This window comes from Macaca mulatta, chromosome 1 (genome assembly GCF_049350105.2).
Source record: "Macaca mulatta isolate MMU2019108-1 chromosome 1, T2T-MMU8v2.0, whole genome shotgun sequence".
NCBI lineage: Eukaryota > Metazoa > Chordata > Mammalia > Primates > Cercopithecidae > Macaca > Macaca mulatta.
In genome coordinates this window covers 95039826-95058788 of record NC_133406.1, presented here as the reverse complement: position 1 = coordinate 95058788, position 18963 = coordinate 95039826, and positions in this window count along the sequence as shown.

The following is an 18963-nucleotide window of genomic DNA, read 5'->3' as shown; positions in this document are numbered from 1 at the left end:
TCAAGATTTCATCTGAGGATATTTCCTTTTTCACCATTGCCCTCTAAGGGCTTCCAAATATCACTTTGCCAATTCCACAAGAACTGTCTTAGCGAAAGGCTTCTTGAGGGGAAAGCTGTAACTCTGTGAGATGATTTCACAGAACACAAAGAAGTTTCTCAGAAAGCTTCTTTCTCATTGTTATCGGAGGATATTTCCTTTGGCCCTATAGTCTTCAAAGGGATCCGAAATATCTGTTCTCAGATTCCACAGAAATAAGGCTAGCAAAGAGATCCACGAAATACACATGTAACTCTGTGAGATGAATTAACAGAACACTAAGCAGTTTCTCAGAAAGCTTCATTCCAGATTTCATCTGAGGATATTTCCTTTTTCACGATAGCCCTCTATGGGCTTCCAAATATCACTTTGCCAATTCCACAAGAACTGTCTTAGCGAAAGGCTTCTTGAGGGGAAAGCTGTAACTCTGTGAGATGATTTCACAGAACACAAAGAAGTTTCTCAGAAAGCTTCATTCTCTTTGTTATCGGAGGATATTTACTTTGGCCCTATAGTCTCCAAAGGGATCCGAAATCTCTGTTCTCAGATTCCACAGAAATAAGGCTAGCAAAGAGATCCACGAAATACACATGTAACTCTGTGAGATGAATTAACAGAACACTAAGTAGTTTCTCAGAAAGCTTCTTTCCCGATTTCATCTGAGGATATTTCCTTTTTCACCATAGCCCTCTATGGGCTTCCAAATATCACTTTGCCAATTCTAAAAGAACTGTCATAGCGAAAGGCTACTTGAGGGGAAAGCTGTAACTCTGTGAGATGATTTCACAGAACACAAAGAAGATTCTCAGAAAGCTTCATTCTCTTTGTTATCGGAGGATATTTCCTTTGGCCCTATAGTCTCCAAAGGGGTCCGAAATCTCTGTTCTCAGATTCCACAGAAATAAGGCTAGCAAAGAGATCCACGAAATGCACATGTAACTCTGTGAGATGAATTCACAGAACACTAAGCAGTTTCTCAGAAAGCTTCTTTCCAGATTTCATCTGAGGATATTTCCTTTTTCACCATAGCCCTCTATGGGCTTCCAAATATCACTTTGCCAATTCCACAAGAACTGTCTTAGCGAAAGGCTTCTTGAGGGGAAAGCTGAAACTCTGTGAGATGACTTCACAGAACACAGAGAAGTTTCTCAGAAAGCTTCTTTCTCTTTGTTATCAGAGGATATTTCCTTTGGCCCTATAGTCTTCAAAGGGATCCGAAATATCTGTTCTCAGATTCCACAGAAATAAGGCTAGCAAAGAGATCCACGAAATACACATGTAACTCTGTGAGATGAATTCACAGAACACTAAGCAGTTTCTCAGAAAGCTTCTTTCCCGATTTCATCTGAGGATATTTCCTTTTTCACCATAGTCCTCTATGGGCTTCCAAATATCACTTTGCCAATTCCAAAAGAACTGTCATAGCGAAAGGCTACTTGAGGAGAAAGCTGTAACTCTGTGAGATGATTTCACAGAACACAAAGAAGTTTCTCAGAAAGCTTCTTTCTCTTTGTTATCGGAGGATATTGCCTTTGGCCCTATAGACTTCAAAGGTATCCAAAATATCTGTTCTCAGATTCCACAGAAATAAGGCTAGCAAAGAGATCCACGAAATACACATGTAACTCTTTGAGATGAACTAACAGAACACTAAGCAGTTTCTCCGAAAGCTTCCTTCCAGATTTCATCAGAGGATATTTCCTTTTTCACCCTTGCCCTATATGGGCTTCCAAATATCACTTTGCAAATTCCAGAAGAACTGTCTTAGCGAAAGGCTTCTTGAGGGGAAAGCAGTAACTCTGTGAGATGATTTCACAGAACACAAAGAAGTTTCTCTCAAAGCTTCTTTCTCTTTGTTATCGGCGGATATTTCCTTTGGCCCTATAGTCTTCAAAGGGATCCGACATATCTGTTCTCAGATTCCACAGAAATAAGGCTAGCAAAGAGATCCACGAAATACACATGTAACTCGGTGAGATGATTTAACAGAACACTAAGCAGTTTCTCAGAAAGCTTCTTTCCAGATTTCATCTGAGGATATTTCCTTTTTCACCATAGCCCTCTATGGGCTTCCAAATATCACTTTGCCAATTCCACAAGAACTCTCTTAGCGAAAGGCTTCTTCAGGGGAAAGCTGTAACTCTGTGAGATGATTTCACAGAACACAAAGAGTTTCTCAGAAAGCTTCATTCTCTTTGTTATCGGAGGATATTTACTTTGGCCCTATAGTCTCCAAAGGGATCCGAAATCTCTGTTCTCAGATTCCACAGAAAGAAGGCTAGCAAAGAGATCCACGAAATACACATGTAACTCTGTGAGATGAATTAACAGAACACTAAGCAGTTTCTCAGAAAGCTTCTTTCCAGACTTCATCTCAGGATATTTCCTTTTTCACCATAGCCCTCTAAGGGCTTCCAAATATAACTTTGCCAATTCCACAAGAACTGTCTTAGCGAAAGGCTTCTTGAGGGGAAAGCTGTAACTCTGTGAGATGATTTCACAGAACACAAAGAAGTTTCTCAGAAAGCTTCTTTCTCTTTGTTATCGGAGGATATTTCCTTTGGCCCTGTAGTCTTCAATGGGATCCGAAATATCTGTTCTCAGATTCCACAGAAATAAGGCTAGCAAAGAGATCCACGAAATACACATGTAACTCTGTGAGATGAATTAACAGAACACTAAGTAGTTTCTCAGAAAGCTTCTTTCCCGATTTCATCTGAGGATATTTCCTTTTTCACCGTAGCCCTCTAAGGGCTTCCAAATATCACTTTGCCAATAATTAAAGAACTGTCATAGCGAAAGGCTTCTTGAGGGGAAAGCTGTAACTCTGTGAGATGATTTCACAGAACACAAAGAAGTTTCTCAGAAAGCTTCATTTTCTTTGTTATCGGAGGATATTTCCTTTGGCCCTATAGTCTCCAAAGGGGTTCGAAATCTCTGTTCTCAGATTCCACAGTAATAAGGCTAGCAAAGAGATCCACGAAATACACATGTAACACTGTGAGATGAATTAACAGAACACTAAGCAGTTTCTCAGAAAGCTTCTTTCCAGATTTCATCTGAGGATATTTCCTTTTTCACCTTAGCCCTCTATGGGCTTCCAAATATCACTTTGCCAATTCCACAAGAACTGTCTTAGCGAAAGGCTTCTTGAGGGGAAAGCTCTAACTCTGTGAGATGATTTCACAGAACACAAAGAAGTTTCTCAGAAAGCTTCTTTCTCTTTGTTATCGGAGGATATTTCCTTTGGCCCTGTAGTCTTCAATGGGATCCGAAATATCTGTTCTCAAATTCCACAGAAGTAAGGCTAGCAAAGAGATCCACGAAATACAGATGTAACTCTGTGAGATGAATTAACAGAACACTGAGGAGTTTCTCAGAAAGCTTCCTTCCAGATTTCATCGGAGGATATTTCCTTTTTCCACTACCCCTCTATGGGCTTCCAAATATAATTTTGCCAATTCCACAAGAACTCTCGTAGCGAAATGCTTCTTGAGGGGAAAGCTGTAACTCTGTGAGATTATTTCACACAACACAAAGAAGTTTCTCAGAAAGCTTCTTTCTCTTTGTTATCGGAGGATATTTCCTTTGGCCCTATAGACTTCAAAGGGATCCGAAATATCTGTTCTCAGATTCCACAGAAATAAGGCTAGCAAAGAGATCCACGAAATACACATGTAACTCTGTGAGATGAATTAACAGAACAGTAAGCAGTTTCTCAGAAAGCTTCTTTCCAGATTTCATCTGAGGATATTTCCTTTTTCACCATTGCCCTCTATGGGATTCCAAATATCACTTTGCCAATTCCACAAGAACTGTCTTAGCGAAAGGCTTCTTGAGGGGAAAGCTGTAACTCTGTGAGATGATTTCACAGAACACAAAGAACTTTCTCAGAGAGCTTCTTTCTCTTTGTTATCGGAGGATATTTCCTTTGGCCGTATAGTCTTCAAAGGGATCCGACATATCTGTTCTCAGATTCCACAGAAATAAGGCAGGCAAAGAGATCCACGAAATACACATGTAACTCTGTGAGATGAATTCACAGAACATTAAGCAGTTTCTCAGAAAGCTTCTTTCCAGATTTCATCTGAGGATATTTCCTTTTTCACCATAGCCCTCTATGGGCTTCCAAATATCACTTTGCCAATTCCACAAAAACTGTCTTAGCGAAAGGCTTCTTGAGGGGAAAGCTGTAACTCTGTGAGATGATTTCACAGAACGCAAAGAAGTTTCTCAGAAAGCTTTTTTCTATTTGTTATCGGAGGATATTTCCTTTGGCCGTATAGTCTTCAAAGGGATCCTATGTATCTGTTCTCAGATTCCACAGAAATAAGGCTAGCAAAGAGATCCACGAAATACACATGTAACTCTGTGAGATGAATTAACAGAACACGAAGCAGTTTCTCAGAAAGCTTCTTTCCAGATTTCATATGAGGATATTTCCTTTTTCACCATAGCCCTCTATGGGCTTCCAAATATCACTTTGCCAATTCCACAAGAACTGTCTTAGCGAAAGGCTTCTTGAGGGGAAGCTGTAACTCTGTGAGATGATTTCACAGAACACAGAGAAGTTTCCCAGAAAGCTTCTTTCTCTTTGTTATCGGAGGATATTTCCTTTGTCCCTATAGTCTTCCAAGGGATCCGAAATATCTGTTCTCAGATTCCACAGAAATTAGGCTAGCAAAGAGATCCACGAAATACACATGTAACTCGGTGAGATGAATTAACAGAACACTAAGCAGTTTCTCAGAAAGCTTCTTTCCAGATTTCATCTGAGGATATTTCCTTTTTCACCATAGCCCTCTATGGGCTTCCAAATATCACTTTGCCAATTCCACAAGAACTGTCTTAGCGAAAGGCTTCTTGAGGGGAAAGCTGTAACTCTGTGAGATGATTTCACAGAACACAAAGAAGTTTCTCAGAAAGCTTCATTCTCTTTGTTATCGGAGGATATTTACTTTGGCCCTATAGTCTCCAAAGGGATCCGAAATATCTGTTCTCAGATTCCACAGAAATAAGGCAAGCAAAGAGATCTACGAAATACAGATGTAACTCTGTAAGATAAATTAACAGAACACTAAGCAGTTTCTCAGTAAGCTTCTTTACAGATTTCATCGGAGGATATTTCCTTTTTCACCATAGCCCTCTTTGGTCTTCCAAATATCACTTTGCCAATTCCACAAGAACTGTCTTAGCGAAAGACTTCTTGAGGGGAAAGATGTAACTCTGCGAGATGATTTCACAGAACACAAAGAAGTTTCTCAGAAAGCTTCTTTCTCTTTGTTATCGGAGGATATTTCCTTTGGCCCTATCGTCTTCAAAGGGATCCGAAATATCTGTTCTCAAATTCCACAGAAGTAAGGCTAGCAAAGAGATCCACGAAATACAGATGTAACTCTGTGAGATGAATGAACAGAACACTGAGGAGTTTCTCAGAGCTTCCTTCCAGATTTCATCGGAGGATATTTCCTTTTTCCCCTACCCCTCTATGGGCTTCCAAATATAATTTTGCCAATTCCACAAGAACTCTCTTAGCGAAAGGCTTCTTGAGGGGAAAGCTGTAACTCTGTGAGATTATTTCACACAACACAAAGAAGTTTCTCAGAAAGCTTCTTTCTCTTTCTTATCGGAGGATATTTCCTTTGGCCCTGTAGTCTTCAAAGGGATCCGAAATATCTGTTCTCAGATTCCACAGAAATAAGGCTAGCAAAGAGATCCACGAAATACACATGTAACTCTGTGAGATGAATTAACAGAACACAAAGCAGTTTCTCCGAAAGCTTCTTTCCAGATTTCATCTGAGGATATTTCCTTTTTCACCATTGCCCTCTATGGGCTTCCAAATATCATTTTGCCAATTCCACAAGAACTGTCTTAGCGAAAGGCTTCTTGAGGGGAAAGCTGTAACTCTGTGAGATGATTTCACAGAACACAAAGAAGGTTCTCAGAAAGCTTCTTTCTCTTTGTTATTGGAGGATATTTCCTTTGGCCCTATAGTCTTCCAAGGGATCCGAATTATCCGTTCTCAGATTCAACAGAAATAAGGCTAGCAAATAGATCAATAAAATATACATGTAACTCTGTGAGATGAATTAACAGAACACTAAGCAGTTTTTCAGAAAGCTTCTTTCCAGATTTCATCTGAGGATATTTCCTTTTTCACCATAGCCCTCTATGGGTTTCCAAATATCACTTTGTCAATTCCACAAGAACTGTCTTAGCGAAAGGCTTCTTGAGGGGAAAGCTGTAACTCTGTGAGATGATTTCACAGAAAACAAAGAAGTTTCTCAGAAAGCTTCTTTCTCTTTGTTATCGGAGGATATTTCCTTTGGGCCTATAGACTTCAAAGGGATCCGAAATATCTGTTCTCAGTTTCCACAGAAATAAGCATAGCAAAGAGATCCACGAAATACACATGTAACTCTGTGAGGTGAATTAACAGAACACTAAGCAGTTTCTCAGAAAGCTTCTTTCCAGACTTCATCTCAGGATATTTCCTTTTTCACCATAGCCCTCTAAGGGCTTCCAAATATAACTTTGCCAATTCCACAAGAACTGTCTTAGCGAAAGGCTTCTTGAGGGGAAAGCTGTAACTCTGTGAGATGATTTCACAGAACACAAAGAAGTTTTTCAGAAAGCTTCTTTCTCTTTGTTATCGGAGGATATTTCCTTTGGCCCTGTAGTCTTCAATGGGATCCGAAATATCTGTTCTCAGATTCCACAGAAATAAGGCTAGCAAAGAGATCCACGAAATACACATGTAACTCTGTGAGATGAATTAACAGAACACTAAGTAGTTTCTCAGAAAGCTTCTTTCCCGATTTCATCTGAGGATATTTCCTTTTTCACCATAGCCCTCTAAGGGCTTCCAAATATCACTTTGCCAATTCCAAAAGAACTGTCATAGCGAAAGGCTTCTTGAGGGGAAAGCTGTAACTCTGTGAGATGATTTCACAGAACACAAAGAAGTTTCTCAGAAAGCTTCATTTTCTTTGTTATCGGAGGATATTTCCTTTGGCCCTATAGTCTCCAAAGGGGTTCGAAATCTCTGTTCTCAGATTCCACAGTAATAAGGCTAGCAAAGAGATCCACGAAATACACATGTAACACTGTGAGATGAATTAACAGAACACTAAGCAGTTTCTCAGAAAGCTTCTTTCCAGATTTCATCTGAGGATATTTCCTTTTTCACCTTAGCCCTCTATGGGCTTCCAAATATCACTTTGCCAATTCCACAAGAACTGTCTTAGCGAAAGGCTTCTTGAGGGGAAAGCTCTAACTCTGTGAGATGATTTCACAGAACACAAAGAAGTTTCTCAGAAAGATTCTTTCTCTTTGTTATCGGAGGATATTTCCTTTGGCCCTGTAGTCTTCAATGGGATCCGAAATATCTGTTCTCAGATTCCACAGAAATAAGGCTAGCAAAGAGATCCACGAAATACACATGTAACTCTGTGAGATGAATTCACAGAACACTAAGCAGTTTCTCCGAAAGCTTCTTTCCAGATTTCATCTGAGGATATTTCCTTTTTCACAATAGCCCTCTATGGGCTTCCAAATATCACTTTGCCAATTCCACAAAAACTGTCTTAGCGAAAGGCTTCTTGAGGGGAAAGATGTAACTCTGCGAGATGATTTCACAGAACACAAAGAAGTTTCTCAGAAAGCTTCTTTCTCTTTGTTATCGGAGGATATTTCCTTTGGCCCTATCGTCTTCAAAGGGATCCGAAATATCTGTTCTCATATTCCACAGAAGTAAGGCTAGCAAAGAGATCCACGAAATACAGATGTAACTCTGTGAGATGAATTAACAGAACACTGAGGAGTTTCTCAGAAAGCTTCCTTCCAGATTTCATCGGAGGATATTTCCTTTTTCCACTACCCCTCTATGGGCTTCCAAATATAATTTTGCCAATTCCAGAAGAACTCTCGTAGCGAAATGCTTCTTGAGGGGAAAGCTGTAACTCTGTGAGATTATTTCACACAACACAAAGAAGTTTCTCAGAAAGCTTCTTTCTCTTTGTTATCGGAGGATATTTCCTTTGGCCCTATAGACTTCAAAGGGATACGAAATATCTGTTCTCAGATTCCACAGAAATAAGGCTAGCAAAGAGATCCACGAAATACACAAGTAACTCTGTGAGATGAATTAACAGTACACTAAGCAGTTTCTCAGAAAGCTTCTTTCCAGATTTCATCTGAGGATATTTCCTTTTTCACCATTGCCCTCTATGGGCTTCCAAATATCACTTTGCCAATTTCACAAGAACTGTCTTAGCGAAAGGCTTCTTGAGGGGAAAACTGTAACTCTGTGAGATGATTTCACAGAACACAAAGAAGTTTCTCAGAAAGCTTCTTTCTCTTTGTTATCGGAGGATATTTCCTTTGGCCCTATAGTCTTCAAAGGGATCCGACATATCTGTTCTCAGATTCCACAGAAATAAGGCTAGTAAAGAGATCTACGAAATACACATGTAATTCTGTGAGATGAATTAACAGAACACTAACCAGTTTCACAGAAAGCTTCTTTCCAGATTTCATCTGAGGATATTTCCTTTTTCACCATAGCCCTCTATGGGCTTCCAAATATCACTTTGCCAATTCCACAAGAACTGTCTTAGCGAAAGGATTCTTGAGGGGAAAGCTGTAACTCTGTGAGATGACTTCACAGAACGCAGAGAAGTTTCTCAGAAAGCTTCTTTCTCTTTGTTATCGGAGGATATTTCCTTTGGCCCTATAGTCTTCAAAGGGATCCGAAATATCTGTTCTCAGATTCCACAGAAATAAGGCTAGCAAAGAGATCCACGAAATACAGATGTAACTCTGTGAGATGAATTAACAGTACACTAAGCATTTTCTCAGAAAGCTTCTTTCCAGATTTCATCTGAGGATATTTCCTTTTTCACCATAGCCCTCTATGGGCTTCCAAATATCACTTTGGCAATTCCACAAGAACTGTCATAGCGAAAGGCTTCTTGAGGGGACAGCTGTAACTCTGTGAGATGATTTCACAGAACACAAAGAAGGTTCTCAGAAAGCTTCTTTCTCTTTGTTATCAGAGGATATTTCCTTTGGCCGTATAGTCTCCAAAGGGGTCCGAAATCTCTGTTCTCAGATTCCACAGAAATAAGGCTAGCAAAGAGATCCACGAAATACACATGTAACTCTGTGAGATGCAGTAACAGAACACTAGGCAGTTTCTCAGAAAGCTTCTTTCCAGATTTCATCTGAGGATATTTCCTTTTTCACCATACCCTCTATGGGCTTCCAAATATCACTTTGTCAATTCCACAAGAACTGTCTAAGCGAAAGGCTTCTTGAGGGGAAAGCTGTAACTCTGTGAGATGATTTCACAGAACACAAAGAAGTTTCTCAGAAAGCTTCTTTCTCTTTGTTATTGGAGGATATTTCCTTTGGGCCTATAGACTTCAAAGGGATCCGTAATATCTGTTCTCAGATTCCACAGAAATAAGGCTAGCAAAGAGATCCACGAAATACACATGTAACTCTGTGACATGAATTAACAGAACACTAAGCAGTTTCTCAAAAAGCTTCTTTCCAGATTTCATCTGAGAGATTTCCTTTTTCACCATAGCCCTCTAAGGGCTTCCAAATATCACTTTGCCAATTCCACAAGAACTGTGTTAGCGAAAGGCTTCTTGAGGGGAAAGCTGTAACTCTGTGAGATGATTTCACAGAACACAAAGAAGTTTCTCAGAAAGCTTCTTTCTCTTTCTTATCGGAGGATATTTCCTTTGGCCCTGTAGTAAAAAAAGGGATCCGAAATATCTGTTCTCAGATTCCACAGAAATAAGGCTAGCAAAGAGATCCACGAAATACACAAGTAACTCTGTGAGATGAATTAACAGAACACAAAGCAGTTTCTCCGAAAGCTTCTTTCCAGATTTCATCTGAGGATATTTCCTTTTTCACCATAGCCCTCTAAGGGCTTCCAAATATCACTTTGCCAATTCCACAAGAACTGTCTTAGCGAAAGGCTTCTTGAGGGGAAAGCTGTAACTCTGTGAGATGATTTCACAGAACCCAAAGAAGTTTCTCAGAAAGCTTCTTTCTCTTTGTTATCGGAGGATATTTCCTTTGGCCCTGTAGTCTTCAATGGGATCCGAAATATCTGTTCTCAGATTCCACAGAAATAAGGCTAACAAAGACATCCACGAAATACACAAGTAACTCTGTGAGATGAATTAAGAGAACACTAAGCAGTTTCTCCGTAAGCTTCTTTCCAGATTTCATCTGAGGATATTTCCTTTTTCACCATTGCCCTCTAAGGGCTTCCAAATATCACTTTGCCAATTCCACAAGAACTGTCTTAGCGAAAGGCTTCTTGAGGGGAAAGCTGTAACCTGTGAGATGATTTCACAGAACACAAAGAAGTTTCTCAGAAAGCTTCTTTCTCATTGTTATCGGAGGATATTTCCTTTGGCCCTATAGTCTTCAAAGGGATCCGAAATATCTGTTCTCAGATTCCACAGAAATAAGGCTAGCAAAGAGATCCACGAAATACACATGTAACTCTGTGAGATGAATTAACAGAACACTAAGCAGTTTCTCAGAAAGCTTCTTTCCAGATTTCATCTGAGGATATTTCCTTTTTCACGATAGCCCTCTATGGGCTTCCAAATATCACTTTGCCAATTCCACAAGAACTGTCTTAGCGAAAGGCTTCTTGAGGGGAAAGCTGTAACTCTGTGAGATGATTTCACAGAACACAAAGAAGTTTCTCAGAAAGCTTCATTCTCTTTGTTATCAGAGGATATTTACTTTGGCCCTATAGTCTCCAAAGTAATCCGAAATCTCTGTTCTCAGATTCCACAGAAATAAGGCTAGCAAAGAGATCCACGAAATACACATGTAACTCTGTGAGATGAATTAACAGAACACTAAGTAGTTTCTCAGAAAGCTTCTTTCCCGATTTCATCTGAGGATATTTCCTTTTTCACCATAGCCCTTTATGGGCTTCCAAATATCACTTTGCCAATTCCAAAAGAACTGTCATAGCGAAAGGCTTCTTGAGGGGAAAGCTGTAACTCTGTGAGATGATTTCACAGAACACAAAGAAGATTCTCAGAAAGCTTCATTCTCTTTGTTATCGGAGGATATTTCCTTTGGCCCTATAGTCTCCAAAGGGGTCCGAAATCTCTGTTCTCAGATTCCACAGAAATAAGGCTAGCAAAGTGATCCACGAAATACACATGTAACTCTGTGAGATGAATTCACAGAACACTAAGCAGTTTCTCAGAAAGCTTCTTTCCAGATTTCATCTGAGGATATTTCCTTTTTCACCATAGCCCTCTATGGGCTTCCAAATATCACTTTGCCAATTCCACAAGAACTGTCTTAGCGAAAGGCTTCTTGAGGGGAAAGCTGAAACTCTGTGAGATGACTTCACAGAACACAGAGAAGTTTCTCAGAAAGCTTCTTTCTCTTTGTTATCAGAGGATATTTCCTTTGGCCCTATAGTCTTCAAAGGGATCCGAAATATCTGTTCTCAGATTCCACAGAAATAAGGATAGCAAAGAGATCCACGAAATACACATGTAACTCTGTGAGATGAATTCACAGAACACTAAGCAGTTTCTCAGAAAGCTTCTTTCCCGATTTCATCTGAGGATATTTCCTTTTTCACCATAGTCCTCTATGGGCTTCCAAATATCACTTTGCCAATTCCACAAGAACTGTCTTAGCGAAAGGCTTCTTGAGGGGAAAGCTGAAACTCTGTGAGATGACTTCACAGAACACAAAGAAGTTTCTCAGAAAGCTTCTTTCTCTTTGTTATCGGAGGATATTTCCTTTGGCCCTATAGACTTCAAAGGTATCCAAAATATCTGTTCTCAGATTCCACAGAAATAAGGCTAGCAAAGAGATCCACGAAATACACATGTAACTCTTTGAGATGAACTAACAGAACACTAAACAGTTTCTCCGAAAGCTTCCTTCCAGATTTCATATGAGGATATTTCCTTTTTCACCATTGCCCTATATGGGCTTCCAAATATCACTTTGCAAATTCCAGAAGAACTGTCTTAGCGAAAGGCTTCTTGAGGGGAAAGCAGTAACTCTGTGAGATGATTTCACAGAACACAAAGAAGTTTCTCACAAAGCTTCTTTCTCTTTGTTATCGGCGGATATTTCCTTTGGCCCTATAGTCTTCAAAGGGATCCGACATATCTGTTCTCAGATTCCACAGAAATAAGGCTAGCAAAGAGATCCACGAAATACACATGTAACTCGGTGAGATGATTTAACAGAACACTAAGCAGTTTCTCAGAAAGCTTCTTTCCAGATTTCATCTGAGGATATTTCCTTTTTCACCATAGCCCTCTATGGGCTTCCAAATATCACTTTGCCAATTCCACAAGAACTATCTTAGCGAAAGGCTTCTTCAGGGGAAAGCTGTAACTCTGTGAGATGATTTCACAGAACACAAAGAGTTTCTCAGAAAGCTTCATTCTCTTTGTTATCGGAGGATATTTACTTTGGCCCTATAGTCTCCAAAGGGATCCGAAATCTCTGTTCTCAGATTCCACAGAAAGAAGGCTAGCAAAGAGATCCACGAAATACACATGTAACTCTGTGAGATGAATTAACAGAACACTAAGCAGTTTCTCAGAAAGCTTCTTTCCAGACTTCATCTCAGGATATTTCCTTTTTCACCATAGCCCTCTAAGGGCTTCCAAATATAACTTTGCCAATTCCACAAGAACTGTCTTAGCGAAAGGCTTCTTGAGGGGAAAGCTGTAACTCTGTGAGATGATTTCACAGAACACAAAGAAGTTTCTCAGAAAGCTTCTTTCTCTTTGTTATCGGAGGATATTTCCTTTGGCCCTGTAGTCTTCAATGGGATCCGAAATATCTGTTCTCAGATTCCACAGAAATAAGGCTAGCAAAGAGATCCACGAAATACACATGTAACTCTGTGAGATGAATTAACAGAACACTAAGTAGTTTCTCAGAAAGCTTCTTTCCCGATTTCATCTGAGGATATTTCCTTTTTCACCATAGCCCTCTAAGGGCTTCCAAATATCACTTTGCCAATTCCAAAAGAACTGTCATAGCGAAAGGCTTCTTGAGGGGAAAGCTGTAACTCTGTGAGATGATTTCACAGAACACAAAGAAGTTTCTCAGAAAGCTTCATTTTCTTTGTTATCGGAGGATATTTCCTTTGGCCCTATAGTCTCCAAAGGGGTTCGAAATCTCTGTTCTCAGATTCCACAGTAATAAGACTAGCAAAGAGATCCACGAAATACACATGTAACACTGTGAGATGAATTAACAGAAATCTAAGCAGTTTCTCAGAAAGCTTCTTTCCAGATTTCATCTGAGGATATTTCCTTTTTCACCTTAGCCCTCTATGGGCTTCCAAATATCACTTTGCCAATTCCACAAGAACTGTCTTAGCGAAAGGCTTCTTGAGGGGAAAGCTCTAACTCTGTGAGATGATTTCACAGAACACAAAGAAGTTTCTCAGAAAGATTCTTTCTCTTTGTTATCGGAGGATATTTCCTTTGGCCCTGTAGTCTTCAATGGGATCCGAAATATCTGTTCTCAGATTCCACAGAAATAAGGCTAGCAAAGAGATCCACGAAATACACATGTAACTCTGTGAGATGAATTCACAGAACACTAAGCAGTTTCTCCGAAAGCTTCTTTCCAGATTTCGTCTGAGGATATTTCCTTTTTCACAATAGCCCTCTATGGGCTTCCAAATATCACTTTGCCAATTCCACAAAAACTGTCTTAGCGAAAGGCTTCTTGAGGGGAAAGATGTAACTCTGCGGGATGATTTCACAGAACACAAAGAAGTTTCTCAGAAAGCTTCTTTCTCTTTGTTATCGGAGGATATTTCCTTTGGCCCTATCGTCTTCAAAGGGATCCGAAATATCTGTTCTCAAATTCCACAGAAGTAAGGCTAGCAAAGAGATCCACGAAATACAGATGTAACTCTGTGAGATGAATTAACAGAACACTGAGGAGTTTCTCAGAAAGCTTCCTTCCAGATTTCATCGGAGGATATTTCCTTTTTGCACTACCCCTCTATGGGCTTCCAAATATAATTTTGCCAATTCCACAAGAACTCTCGTAGCGAAATGCTTCTTGAGGGGAAAGCTGTAACTCTGTGAGATGATTTCACAGAACACAAAGAAGTTTCTCAGAAAGCTTCTTTCTCTTTGTTATCGGAGGATATTTCCTTTGGCCGTATAGTCTTCAAAGGGATCCGACATATCTGTTCTCAGATTCCACAGAAATAAGGCAGGCAAAGAGATCCACGAAATACACATGTAACTCTGTGAGATGAATTCACAGAACATTAAGCAGTTTCTCAGAAAGCTTCTTTCCAGATTTCATCTGAGGATATTTCCTTTTTCACCATAGCCCTCTATGGGCTTCCAAATATCACTTTGCCAATTCCACAAGAACTGTCTTAGCGAAAGGCTTCTTTAGGGGAAAGCTGTAACTCTGTGAGATGATTTCACAGAACACAAAGAAGTTTCTCAGAAAGCTTCATTCTCTTTGTTATCGGAGGATATTTACTTTGGCCCTATAGTCTCCAAAGGGGTCCGAAATCTCTGTTCTCAGATTCCACAGAAATAAGGCTAGCAAAGAGATCCACGAAATACACATGTAACACTGTGAGATGAATTAACAGAACACTAAGCAATTTCTCAGAAAGCTTCTTTCCAGATTTCATCTGAGGTTATTTCCTTTTTCACCATAGCCCTCTATGGGCTTCCAAATATCACTTTGCCAATTCCACAAGAACTGTCTTAGCGAAAGGCTTCTTTAGGGGAAAGCTGTAACTCTGTGAGATGATTTCACAGAACACAAAGAAGTTTCTCAGAAAGCTTCATTCTCTTTGTTATCGGAGGATATTTACTTTGGCCCTGTAGTCTTCAATGGGATCCGAAATATCTGTTCTCAGATTCCACAGAAATAAGGCTAGCAAACACATCCACGAAATACACATGTAACTCTGTGAGATGAATTCACAGAACACTAAGCAGTTTCTCAGAAAGCTTCTTTCCAGATTTCCTCTGAGGATATTTCCTTTTTCACCATAGCCCTCTATGGGCTTCCAAATATCACTTTGCCAATTCCACAAAAACTGTCTTAGCGAAAGGCTTCTTGAGGGGAAAGCTGTAACTCTGTGAGATGATTTCACAGAACGCAAAGAAGTTTCTCAGAAAGCTTTTTTCTATTTGTTATCGGAGGATATTTCCTTTGGCCGTATAGTCTTCAAAGGGATCCTAAATATCTGTTCTCAGATTCCACAGAAATAAGGCTAGCAAAGAGATCCACGAAATACACATGTAACTCTGTGAGATGAATTAACAGAACACGAAGCAGTTTCTCAGAAAGCTTCTTTCCAGATTTCATATGAGGATATTTCCTTTTTCACCATAGCCCTCTATGGGCTTCCAAATATCACTTTGCCAATTCCACAAGAACTGTCTTAGCGAAAGGCTTCTTGAGGGGAAGCTGTAACTCTGTGAGATGATTTCACAGAACACAGAGAAGTTTCCCAGAAAGCTTCTTTCTCTTTGTTATCGGAGGATATTTCCTTTGTCCCTATAGTCTTTCAAGGGATCCGAAATATCTGTTCTCAGATTCCACAGAAATTAGGCTAGCAAAGAGATCCACGAAATACACATGTAACTCGGTGAGATGAATTAACAGAACACTAAGCAGTTTCTCAGAAAGCTTCTTTCCAGATTTCATCTGAGGATATTTCCTTTTTCACCATAGCCCTCTATGGGCTTCCAAATATCACTTTGCCAATTCCACAAGAACTGTCTTAGCGAAAGGCTTCTTGAGGGGAAAGCTCTAACTCTGTGAGATGATTTCACAGAACACAAAGAAGTTTCTCAGAAAGATTCTTTCTCTTTGTTATCGGAGGATATTTCCTTTGGCCCTGTAGTCTTCAATGGGATCCGAAATATCTGTTCTCAGATTCCACAGAAATAAGGCTAGCAAAGAGATCCACGAAATACACATGTAACTCTGTGAGATGAATTCACAGAACACTAAGCAGTTTCTCCGAAAGCTTCTTTCCAGATTTCATCTGAGGATATTTCCTTTTTCACAATAGCCCTCTATGGGCTTCCAAATATCACTTTGCCAATTCCACAAAAACTGTCTTATCGAAAGGCTTCTTGAGGGGAAAGATGTAACTCTGCGGGATGATTTCACAGAACACAAAGAAGTTTCTCAGAAAGCTTCTTTCTCTTTGTTATCGGAGGATATTTCCTTTGGCCCTATCGTCTTCAAAGGGATCCGAAATATCTGTTCTCAAATTCCACAGAAGTAAGGCTAGCAAAGAGATCCACGAAATACAGATGTAACTCTGTGAGATGAATTAACAGAACACTGAGGAGTTTCTCAGAAAGCTTCCTTCCAGATTTCATCGGAGGATATTTCCTTTTTGCACTACCCCTCTATGGGCTTCCAAATATAATTTTGCCAATTCCACAAGAACTCTCGTAGCGAAATGCTTCTTGAGGGGAAAGCTGTAACTCTGTGAGATGATTTCACAGAACACAAAGAAGTTTCTCAGAAAGCTTCTTTCTCTTTGTTATCGGAGGATATTTCCTTTGGCCGTATAGTCTTCAAAGGGATCCGACATATCTGTTCTCAGATTCCACAGAAATAAGGCAGGCAAAGAGATCCACGAAATACACATGTAACTCTGTGAGATGAATTCACAGAACATTAAGCAGTTTCTCAGAAAGCTTCTTTCCAGATTTCATCTGAGGATATTTCCTTTTTCACCATAGCCCTCTATGGGCTTCCAAATATCACTTTGCCAATTCCACAAGAACTGTCTTAGCGAAAGGCTTCTTTAGGGGAAAGCTGTAACTCTGTGAGATGATTTCACAGAACACAAAGAAGTTTCTCAGAAAGCTTCATTCTCTTTGTTATCGGAGGATATTTACTTTGGCCCTATAGTCTCCAAAGGGGTCCGAAATCTCTGTTCTCAGATTCCACAGAAATAAGGCTAGCAAAGAGATCCACGAAATACACATGTAACACTGTGAGATGAATTAACAGAACACTAAGCAATTTCTCAGAAAGCTTCTTTCCAGATTTCATCTGAGGTTATTTCCTTTTTCACCATAGCCCTCTATGGGCTTCCAAATATCACTTTGCCAATTCCACAAGAACTGTCTTAGCGAAAGGCTTCTTGAGGGGAAAGCTCTAACTCTGTGAGATGATTTCAAGGAACACAAAGAAGTTTCTCAGAAAGCTTCTTTCTCTTTGTTATCGGAGGATATTTCCTTTGGCCCTGTAGTCTTCAATGGGATCCGAAATATCTGTTCTCAGATTCCACAGAAATAAGGCTAGCAAACACATCCACGAAATACACATGTAACTCTGTGAGATGAATTCACAGAACACTAAGCAGTTTCTCAGAAAGCTTCTTTCCAGATTTCCTCTGAGGATATTTCCTTTTTCACCATAGCCCTCTATGGGCTTCCAAATATCACTTTGCCAATTCCACAAAAACTGTCTTAGCGAAAGGCTTCTTGAGGGGAAAGCTGTAACTCTGTGAGATGATTTCACAGAACGCAAAGAAGTTTCTCAGAAAGCTTTTTTCTATTTGTTATCGGAGGATATTTCCTTTGGCCGTATAGTCTTCAAAGGGATCCTAAATATCTGTTCTCAGATTCCACAGAAATAAGGCTAGCAAAGAGATCCACGAAATACACATGTAACTCTGTGAGATGAATTAACAGAACACGAAGCAGTTTCTCAGAAAGCTTCTTTCCAGATTTCATATGAGGATATTTCCTTTTTCACCATAGCCCTCTATGGGCTTCCAAATATCACTTTGCCAATTCCACAAGAACTGTCTTAGCGAAAGGCTTCTTGAGGGGAAGCTGTAACTCTGTGAGATGATTTCACAGAACACAGAGAAGTTTCCCAGAAAGCTTCTTTCTCTTTGTTATCGGAGGATATTTCCTTTGTCCCTATAGTCTTTCAAGGGATCCGAAATATCTGTTCTCAGATTCCACAGAAATTAGGCTAGCAAAGAGATCCACGAAATACACATGTAACTCGGTGAGATGAATTAACAGAACACTAAGCAGTTTCTCAGAAAGCTTCTTTCCAGATTTCATCTGAGGATATTTCCTTTTTCACCATAGCCCTCTATGGGCTTCCAAATATCACTTTGCCAATTCCACAAGAACTGTCTTAGCGAAAGGCTTCTTGAGGGGAAAGCTGTAACTCTGTGAGATGATTTCACAGAACACAAAGAAGTTTCTCAGAAAGCTTCATTCTCTTTGTTATCGGAGGATATTTACTTTGGCCCTATAGTCTCCAAAGGGATCCGAAATATCTGTTCTCAGATTCCACAGAAATAAGGCAAGTAAAGAGATCTACGAAATACAGATGTAACTCTGTACGATAAATTAACAGAACACTAAGCAGTTTCTCAGTAAGCTTCTTTCCAGATTTCATCGGAGGATATTTCCTTTTTCACCATAGCCCTCTTTGGTCTTCCAAATATCACTTTGCCAATTCCACAAGAACTGTCTTAGCGAAAGGCTTCTTGAGGGGAAAGATGTAACTCTGCGAGATGATTTCACAGAACACAAAGAAGTTTCTCAGAAAGCTTCTTTCTCTTTGTTATCGGAGGATATTTCCTTTGGCCCTATCGTCTTCAAAGGGATCCGAAATATCTGTTCTCAAATTCCACAGAAGTAAGGCTAGCAAAGAGATCCACGAAATACAGATGTAACTCTGTGAGATGAATTAACAGAACACTGAGGAGTTTCTCAGAGCTTCCTTCCAGATTTCATCGGAGGATATTTCCTTATTCCCCTACCCCTCTATGGGCTTCCAAATATAATTTTGCCAATTCCACAAGAACTCTCTTAGCGAAAGGCTTCTTGAGGGGAAAGC